Source organism: Malaya genurostris, chromosome 1 (genome assembly GCF_030247185.1).
Source record: "Malaya genurostris strain Urasoe2022 chromosome 1, Malgen_1.1, whole genome shotgun sequence".
Lineage (NCBI taxonomy): Eukaryota > Metazoa > Arthropoda > Insecta > Diptera > Culicidae > Malaya > Malaya genurostris.
This window is the reverse complement of record NC_080570.1, coordinates 18,493,612-18,503,814: the sequence shown is the minus strand read 5'-3', so window position 1 is coordinate 18,503,814 and position 10,203 is coordinate 18,493,612. Positions and strand designations below refer to the sequence as shown.

General features: G+C 37.4%; 2 long non-coding RNA genes across 3 annotated transcripts in view; one reads left to right on the top strand and one right to left on the bottom strand.

Annotated features, from left to right (window-relative positions):
* Positions 1-333: 333 nt before the first annotated feature.
* LOC131434083 (uncharacterized) overlaps positions 334-10,203 on the bottom strand; it is a 22,428-nt gene continuing 12,558 nt past the window's right edge. For both annotated transcript variants that reach the window (XR_009230309.1, XR_009230308.1), the window contains exon 2: positions 334-6,944. This is a non-coding gene — a long non-coding RNA (uncharacterized LOC131434083). The remainder of the gene's footprint in view (positions 6,945-10,203) is intronic.
* On the top strand, positions 6,963-8,909 carry LOC131434096 (uncharacterized). The gene is made up of 2 exons (XR_009230311.1): positions 6,963-7,853; positions 8,335-8,909. It is a non-coding gene; the product is annotated as an uncharacterized LOC131434096 (long non-coding RNA).

Sequence of the window (10,203 nt, the reverse complement as noted above, 5' to 3'; positions counted from 1 at the left end):
TAGGAGAAGAAAAACCACCAAGCCAAGCAGAAGAAAACTTGGCAAGTGTAGTTTGTTTTATGTAAGTTTCGATTTATTTTCGCGCACTGCATCGGTGGCAAAGAGAAGCGATCGGTAGGTGGTTTCATTGAGTCGGGCGGCGGGGGGTTTTTGGTTGCTCGCGCTACGGCACACGCTAGGCCCCAAATGTGCCCCGAGTAAAGTAGCATCGCATTTCGAGAATGACGAATCTAATATTTGGACTGTCCCGAATACCCACGGCACAAACGGTTTTGCAGCATTTGAATGAAAAGGTTGCCCTTGACTTGTTGGCAAACAATATGATATGTCAAAGTCTACTTTTGATCGGTCGGGTCGATAGTTGGTATTGTAATTGACAGCTGTTAGCAACAACAACAACAAAACGGATATAAAAAAACTATGATCAGTTCGATTTTCACTAGATTGATTTCACGAGTGCAGAGAACTGATGCAAGTCAGAAAGGTTAAGATGTTTCGAGGTTGGAATTCGGTTGATTTATTCGACTGCTACACCGGTGCCAAGTCGAAATAAAAAACGAGTGCGCAAACGAAAGGGACCAATTGACGAAAGTGTTTTAAAAATAAAACTAAATTAACATTACAAAACTAGGATGTGCAGTTTGAATTGGGGTGGGTATTTTTTTTTCTTCTTTTTTTGTCAACCCGAATCAAGAAATGACATCGGAGGACGATCGGACGAAAGGGACCTAATTTTAGCGGGATCGAGCTTACGTGACTTTTTCTTCTTTTTTAACCGCCAAGGTGATCAAGGAATCGATCGCTCAATTCACAGTTATTGTCAAGTCCCGGCTGTTGTCCTTCTCGGAGGTTCCCTTAGCAGCCAGTTGAATGGGCGGAAGTATGATGGAACGACTGTCGAACCAAATCCGGACTCGATTCGTCAAAAGAATCCGACGCATCCGACAGTACCTGCAGGTTCAGGTTGTCAGTGGGGCTCGATATTTGTGATTTTTTGTTTGTATATAGCTTTTAAAGTAAAATAAACGGATGCTATTTAAATTGAACATAGATTTATTTTAATTAAAAAACAATGTTGCATTGCAACTTTCAGAGGTGCCAACAAAAAAAAAAACAAGGTGGGATTCGCACGTCAGAATCGTCATCCAAGTAGTCAGTTTTTGGCGTGGTTCCAACAGGAGAGGTGCAAAATATTAATGCCATATCATTTTTTTTACTTGAATGTTAAATGCACAATGACAGTAAAAATAAAAAGGGACGAGAAAACGCATTTCGGATGGAGCCTCGGGGTACTTTGTGACTACGTGCTATAAAATCGATCATCACCAACAACAAGCGAAGAGCGCTTTCGTCACTCTTTTTCCACCGCCAGCCAATCGGTGGTCGAAACGGAAAGCTTTCTTTCAAACTAAAACATTTATGAGCCCTCTCGCTCCCCGCCTGCATTTTCTGTTTTTTCACCGTTGCAATCGGATTAGGGCCACTGAGATACCACCAGCTGTGTTCACTAATAGCGAATACAAAGCGAGCACAGGGTGTATCCCGGTAGCCGAAAATCTTTCCCTGGTTGCTTGGTTGGATTGTTGACTGTTGACGGGGAGAATGCTTTCGGTATAACAGTTAGCCAAGACACGAACCGATCGGTTCGAAAATTCATTTGCTGGTAGACGACAACCACATTCACTCACTTCACTCATTCACTCACTCACTCACTCAGAGAATCGATGATGATCGGTGGTTGCGGCGTTATGCAAGCCGTAAGCACAGAGGCTGCTGTTGAGTGAAACAAAAAATTGACATGTTTGTTTGTTTGTTTTCTTCTAATACATGTACTAAGCTCGGGAGCTCAGCAAGCTAAATGATGAGAGTCACGTTTTGAAAACGGTTGGTGGCACGTGACAGTGGTGGCACTTGGCCTCGATGATGTGTTTTATTTTCTCTCTTTCATCCCTTCCATTCCGCGCTTTCGCGCTCGCTCGCTTGCCCGCTCTCTATCTCTATCGCTGTCGGTCGGTAGTTGCAGAGATGCCAGGTAAAAATTTCAAAAATCTTTAGACTGGGTTGGAAAAGTTTATATATCCAATAAATGGCTGGCAGCCATTCCTCTATGAAGTATGATACAATAACTGATTTGGCGATTTGACAATTTCAAAAGTCTGTAAATTTTCACGAAAGTCTGTGAAAAGCTCAATTTTCAAAAGTCTGCAAGAGCTATGTATGTGTGCAGCACTATGCACGAAATTTTCAAATTTACAGACAAATCTGCAGATCTGGCTTCTCTGGGTAGTTGTCACTGCGCTGACTGACTGACTGACTGACTGACGTATGTGCAGGATTGATTGGAAACAATCGCACCCTCCGCATCACCACATATGTACCGCCGCCACCGCCGCGGCTGCATAATCTTGTAATGGAAAATTACATAACGATAAGGGACTGCTACAGATACAGAGCAGCCTGTGAGCCTGTGTGAGAATCAATACTGCTCTGCCAGCGGTTGCTGTGTTATTCCGTTTCTTCCGATTGATTGTGCAACCTTTTTTTTTCCAGTTGGTTTGGTTTATGTAACTTTTCTGGTACAAACATGTAACAACAAGTTGTTCGTTTGTGCAAACAAGAAGGGCAATTTTTTGAAACTTTCGATTTTGGTACCACTCTCGATGGTTTAGTAATGAATAAAACCACTTTTCGACACGTTAAATTGTTTTGGTTACATTTTTTGTTTAATGTGAAAAACCAAAATTTATGAGTTTTTTTCTAAAACAACTAACATTCAATCATTCGTCTCCATTAAAGTTCTATCAAAAGGTAACGCATTGTGCATAACACTAGAACCGAGAAACGTATGATTTTCCGTCTAACAGAGCTTCAATGAAAACGAATGATTAATTGTAAATACTAAATACGTTTCTGTTTCGCGTTTCGATATCTGCTTTCTAGTTTCCTTATCTGATATCTCTAACTAAGTTCGATTTTAGTTCCTATCTTAGTTTCTGTCTCCGGTTACCATTTCTAGTTTTTAGTTCTAATTTGTTCATCGTACTTCTGTTTCTTGCTTTTGATTTTTATTTATTTCTGGTATCTGTCTCTAGTCTCTGTTTCGGAGTTTCATTTTCTAGTTTCTTGTTTCAGTTTATTATTTCGGTATATTGTTTCAAATTTTAATTTTAAGTTGCTGTTTTTTATTTTTAGTATCTGTTTTCCTTTTCTGATTTTATTTCCAATTTCTGTTTATAGTGTCTCGTTCTAGTTTCTATTTCTAGTATATGTTATGAGTGCCTTTTTTGCCTGTTTTCAATTTCTGTCTCTAGTTTCTGTTTCTGGTTTCTTGTTTAGGAATCTTTTTTTTTCTAATTTCTGTTTTCAGTTACCATTTTTGGTTTTTAGCATCTGGCTTCCGTTTCTGTTTGAGTTTCTGATTTCTGTTTCCAGTCTTTGTTTTTAGTTTCTGATTTTAGTCCAACTTCTAGTTTCTGTTTCTAGTTTTCGTTTCGAGTTTTTGCTTCTAGTCTCTGTTTAAAGTTTCTGTATTTGGTTTCTTGTTACAGTTTTTAGTTTTTGTTAATTTTCGTGTTTAGTTATCATTTTTAGTTTTAAGTATCTGTTTGATTTCTGTTAATAATTTCTGTTTTTGTTTCCAGTTGCCGTTTTAAGTTTTTTATTGCAACTTCTAGTTTTCGTTTCAAGTTTCTGATTCTAATCTTTGTTTCTAGTTTATGTTATTAGTTCCTTTTTTCAGTTTCTGTTGTAAGTTTCTTTTTTTAGTTCCTGATTTCAGTTTCTGTCTCTAGTTCTTGTTTCTAATTTCTGTTTTCAGTTTCCATTTTTAGTTAGTAATATATTTTTTCCCTTGTTTTTAGTTATTGTTCTTAATTTTTCTTTTCAGTTTCTGTTACGGTTTCTAGTATCCATTTTAGGTTTGTTATTTCAATTTCTAGTTTCAAGATTATTTGTCTAGTTTATGTTAATGTTCCTGTTTTTAGTTTCTGTTTCTAGTTTCTGGTTCTAGTGTCTATTTCTATTCCTAGTTTTTTTCTAGTTTATGTTTTAGTTCCTGTTTCTAGGTTTTGTCTCAACTTCGTATTTATATTTTATGTATTAGGTTCCTGTTTTCAGTTTCTGTTTCTTGTTTTTTTGTTCAATGTTTCTTAGTTCTTAGTTCTTAATTCAAAACCCTTCTTCTTAATTCTTAATTTTAAATTTTTAATTCTCAATTCTTAATTCTCTATTCTCAATTCATAATTCATAATTCATAATTCATAATTCATAATTCATAATTCATAATTCATAATTCATAATTCATAATTCATAATTCATAATTCATAATTCATAATTCATAATTCATAATTCATAATTCATAATTCATAATTCATAATTCATAATTCATAATAATTCATAATACTTGATTCTTGATTCTTGGTTCTTGATTCTTGATTCTTATTTCTGTTTTCTTATTTCTTATTTTTCGTTTCTTGTTTCTGTTTCTTGATTCTTTTTCTTGTTTCTGTTTCTAGTTTCTGTTTCTGTTTCTGTTTCTAGTTTCTGTTTCTAGTTTCTGTTTCTAGTTTCTGTTTCTAGTTTCTGTTTCTAGTTTCTGTTTCTAGTTTCTGTTTCTAGTTTCTGTTTCTAGTTTCTATTTCTAGTTTCTGTTTCTAGTTTCTGTTTCTAGTTTCTGTTTCTAGTTTCTGTTTCTAGGTTCTGTTTCTAGTTTCTGTTTCTAGTTTCTGTTACTAGTTTCTGTTTCTAGTTTCTGTTTCTAGTTTCTGTTTCTAGTTTCTGTTTCTAGTTTCTGTTTCTAGTTTCTGTTTCTAGTTTCTGTTTCTAGTTTCTGTTTCTAGTTTCTGTTTCTAGTTTCTGTTTCTAGTTTCTGTTTCTAGTTTCTGTTTCTAGGTTCTGTTTCTAGTTTCTGTTTCTAGTTTCGGTTTCTAGTTTCGGTTTTTAGTTTCTGTTACTAGTTTCTGTTTCTAGTTTCTGTTTCTAGTTTCTGTTTCTAGTTTCTGTTTCCAGTTTCTGTTTCTAGTTTCTGTTTCTAGTTTCTGTTTCTAGTTTCTGTTTCTAGTTTTTGTTTCTAGTTTCTGCTTCTAGTTTCTAGTTTCTGTTTCTGCTTCTAGTTTCTGTTTCTAGTTTCTGTTTCTAGTGTTTGTTTCTAGTTTCTGTTTCTAGTGTTTGTTTCTAGTTTCTGTTTCTAGTTTCTGTTTCTAGTTTCTGTTTCTAGTTTCTGTTTCTAGTTTCCGTTTCTAGTTTCTGTTTCTAGTTTCTGTTTCTAGTTTCTGTTTCTAGTTTCTGTTTCTAGTTTCTGTTTCTAGTTTCCGTTTCTAGTTTCTGTTTCTAGTTTCTGTTTCTAGGTTCTGTTTCTAGGTTCTGTTTCTAGTTTCTGTTTCTAGTTTCTGTTTCTAGTTTCTGTTTCTAGTTTCTGTTTCTAGTTTCTGTTTCTAGTTACTGTTTCTAGTTTCTGTTTCTAGTTTCTGTTTCTAGTTTCTGTTTCTAATTTCTGTTTCTAGTTTCTGTTTCTAGTTTCTGTTTCTAGTTTCTGTTTCTAGTTTCTGTTTCTAGTTTCTGTTTCTAGTTTCTGTTTCTAGTTTCTGTTTCTAGTTTCTGTTTCTAGTTTCTGTTTCTAGTTTCTGTTTCTAGGTTCTGTTTCTAGGTTCTGTTTCTAGTTTCTGTTTCTAGTTTCTGTTTCTAGTTTCTGTTTCTAGTTTCTGTTTCTAGTTTCTGTTTCTAATTTCTGTTTCTAGTTTCTGTTTCTAGTTTCTGTTTCTAGTTTCTGTTTCTAGTTTCTGTTTCTAGTTTCTGTTTCTAGTTTCTGTTTCTAGTTTCTAGTTTCTGTTTCTAGTTTCTGTTTCTAGTTTCTGTTTCTAGTTTCTGTTTCTAGTTTCTATTTCTAGTTTCTGTTTCTAGTTTTCGCCGCATAACTTCGAGAATCAGCATTGAAAAACTGCATATCTTCATAAATTCGCAAAAAGAGATGCACAACTTAGAGAATTCGCATAAAAAAACTCATATCTTCGGAAATCCGGAAAAAAGCCATGTTCTACATTACCAATCTGAAGCATTTTGAAAATTATTAAAAAAAAACAGACTTATGAAGTGATTTTCTGCAAGCTTGGATATTCTTACAGAAAATTACTGGATATTTTATGTAAAAATTTTCCTGTTGAAACACGTTCTAGTAATGGAAAATTGATTCTCGATTTTGTTAAGCTTCTTTCATAAGATTTGCATTTTCCCGGCGAACGACCATAATTGGTTAAAGCCGGATCTAAATAAAGGATACGAATAAAAAAAGATTGTCACTTCTCAGGTTTTCATGATTAATAACATTAATAAAGATGCGTGTCTCTTCAATAAACCAGAACGAGATGTGTCACTTTTCCTAATTTGAAAAAAAAACCTGTCACTAACAAACTAAACAAACTACATTTTCAACTCATCAACCGTACCTAGCTGCGATCGATCAATTGAATTTTCCTATTTTTTTCTCGCAGCACACCTCCGAGTGGGCGTGAGCAGCACCGATTGAAGCGGAAGCGAACCCAACTGTCATCGATTCCCGAGTGAGCTTCACTCAGGCACTCAACCACTCACGATCAGCACACTCACCATCATCATCATCATCATCATCGTTATCAGGTTCTCACATTTGCAAGTGCAGCGCACACAACAGCAGTCAAAACACATTATCGATTTGGGACTTACCTTGTTGTTGTTGTTGTTTGTTGCAGAGAGTGTCGGTATGCGTGTGTCGGTATGGTTGTATGGCGTTCAAGTTCAAGTTCAAAATAAATGTTCTGTTTTTTTTTTATTTCTTTCTCACTTCGACGTTTGTGCATAGCCCGTTTTTTTTCATCCATATTGCAAAAAGTTCAAGGTATTTTGCCGAAGCAGCAGCAGAAACAGCCTGCTTGGATGACGTTCGTTTGAGTTGCAGTGAATCGATGCAAGTTCTGAAAATAAAAAAAAAACAGAAAAAACCTGTCAGTGACATTCAACTTTTTTGTTTCGCTCTCTCTCTTCTGTTTGTTGACAGAAAAAAAGTTTGACGAATAAAATTTGGTGAAGAAGAAGAAAAGATTGCATAATCAAACTACCAATCGACGGGAGCACCAACACCGAACTGAGGAACCTTCCTACATCCTATTCCTGTGGGAACTCGTCGAATGGCCGCCGAACCGAACGACGGGCCGTAGATGAACAAAATTGTTCACTTGCAGATGGGAAATTCACCCACAGTTAATAAATACAACACACACAAACGAAGCGCCGAAGCAGCAATCAGGAAGCGTGTGTTGGAAGCGAAAAGTAACTAACTAGCGTTAGTAACTTCCCTTTACACGATGGTTCCCTCTTTGTCAACCGTTTTGTGTCGTTGCGAGCACGTAGGTAGATAGGTACAATAATTATACACTTAGCAGCTAGCGTTTGCCGCCCACCCCTCCGTCAGTAAAAAATCCCGGGGGAGAATCCGGGGGAAACAACTCACCACACCTGATGATGATGACGAAGATGACGTTGTTGTTCATGACGATGACGATGATGATGATGATGATTCGTTATTATGGATATAATCAACCAGCCTCTCCCTCCTTCCGATTGAGTTCCCGTACGAGAATTGAAACTATTTTAATTTCTGATTTGCACTGGTGCTCCGGTCGGTCGGCATTACGACGTGTATTCCGTATTAGGTATTATGTCAGTTTCTAGCAAATTGTCAAGGACAAAATTTCCGCTTCGGTGTTGCGGTGCGCTTCACTAGTTTCAGTTGAGTAATCAAACAGTAAAAACGATTGTTGTTTCGAAGGGAGGAGGACACTCCGTAGTTTTTTTTCTGCTTTGTTGGCATCTGGTTCTAATATGTAGGTGACTATTTAGTAATTAGTGCGGTGGATGTACTTCTCTAGCGCTATCCGACGTGCAATCCACTACTACTAAATATAAATATTAATACAGTCGTGTTAGCTGACGAATTCGGAGCCAAATCGTATTAACAGTTGGCAATACTCCCTCATATTTGAATGAAACTTTCTGGACATGTAGAATTTGTCACAAAAAGTCACTTTGAATACTCTGTTTTTCAAAAAATTGATCTTGACTGTCTCGTGAAAAGGGACAAACATTTTTAACTATTTTTTTCAAACATTTAACGCACTTTAACGCAAATTAACTTTATTCATCACAGTAATCTCCATCAACAGTAACGCAATAATTCCAGGGCAGCTCTCACATTTCAATACCACTTTTGTAGAACGATTTATCTTTTGCCTCAAAATAGGTCTCAGTTTCAGCGATAACCTCTTCATTCGTGCGAAATTTCTTACCGGCGAGCATTTTTTTCAGGTCTGCGAACAGCCAGTAATCGCTGGGAGCCAAATCTGGCGAATACGGAGGGTGTGAGAGCAATTTGAAGATCAATTCATGTAGTCCATTGTTTTGATTGACTTGTGACACGGTGCGCTGTCTTGTTGAAACAAATTTTTTTTTGTTGCGGAAAACTCTTTACTTTCGCTTGGGTTTTGAGGTAGTCAGGCACATATCCTCAACTGACAGCGTATAAAAGGGGAACCGTGGTCGAAAATCGATCATTTCTTCTTGTGCGTTGGATGGAAGCAGACGTCGGGGCGAGAAGACGCATTAAACCAGTTTCGCATCATTTGGCACTGCGAGCGGATGTGTTGCGGTTTGTACGCAAAGCTAGTTTCAACTCAAACAAGAGCGATTGGCGTAGGTTTCGTCGTCGATCAGGATGCATCATACGACAGAGCTGCTGGTCGTTTGCATTGGAGAGAAAGAAAACGAAAAGTGGACAACATTAAGGAGTGTATCGAAAAGTAGTTAGCAACATTGATTATTGAATAAAAAAGCGAAAAAAAAAATATTTTGACATCAGTTTTCGATATATTGTAGAAAAATTACATTTTTATGCATTTCACTGATTATATTGAAGAAAATCCTAGTTTCTGTAAAACGCTCGCACTTTGGACTTGACATTCTTCATTAAATTCTGCACAGTTACTTTTGTGACTTTCCTGGTGGGAGCTGTCCAGTTTTTTTTAACTCCTGCATGTTTTGGGACACTGTACCTTCCTTCCGAAAGTGCCGCTTGACAATTGCCCAATACCTTTCGATTGGCCGAAGATCCGGGCAGTTCGATGGGTTGATGTCCTTTTCCACGAATTGTACATTATTTTTTCACAACCACTGTAGAACGGAGTTGACGTAGTGGGCTGAAGCCAAATCCGGCCAGAAAAAAGGTGGAGTCTTATGCTTTCTGTACAGTGGCAGCATTCTCTTCTTCAAACATTCTTCCTCGTACACCTTGGCGTTAATTGTGCCCTTCGTAAAGAAAATCAACGACCGCAAACCACAGGTACAAATTGCTTGCCAGACAAACACCTTCTGCCTGAACTTTTCCAGCGTCGTCCAGGTCCTGGTACACCGATTTCGTATAATATTGCGGTCCGGGCAACGCTCGAGTCTTCCTTGGCGTAGGTTTCGTCGTCGATCAGGATGCATCCGTCTTTATTCTGTAGAATCCGGTTATACAGTTTTCGCGCTCTTGTTTTGGCCTGAACTTGCTGTACCAGGGACTTTTCCGGCACCTTTTGTTTCTTGTACGTTTTCAGGGAGTTCCGAACTTTGATCCGTTGAATCATCCCGATGCTGGCGTTGAACTGTTTGGCCAAATCCCGCGTCGACGCCGATGGGTTTTTCCTGATGTGCTCAACCACTTTTAAGTCCCGGCCGGGCTGGCTGGGACCCGTTTCCCTACCGGATCCTTCATGGAAAGGGTCTTACCGAACTTCTCGATATTTTTGACACTGGTGTGGTGCACTTTCACCCGTTTTGCAATTTCGTTGTACGTGACACCACTTTCTGAGCACCAAGTGTGCAGAATTTTCTTTTGCGTTTCCGGATCAATCAAACAAACATGTCGCCGCAAAACACGCTGCAAAAAATTAAGCCATTTCAGAGTAATGACTGTTTGAATGTTGCTAACTACTTATCGATAAACTCCTTAGACCGTCTTTTGAAAAGGGGTAGACTTCTTTTCACCATTTTTCTTTTGGTTAAAAATATTATCAGAAAATGACAAGTCCTACCCATGAATGTTGTGCTAGTTTAATTTTCTCATAAAAATACTACTCATAAAAATAAATCCTACACTGCAAAAATCAACTTTATATATTTGAAGTCAAATTACAAAAA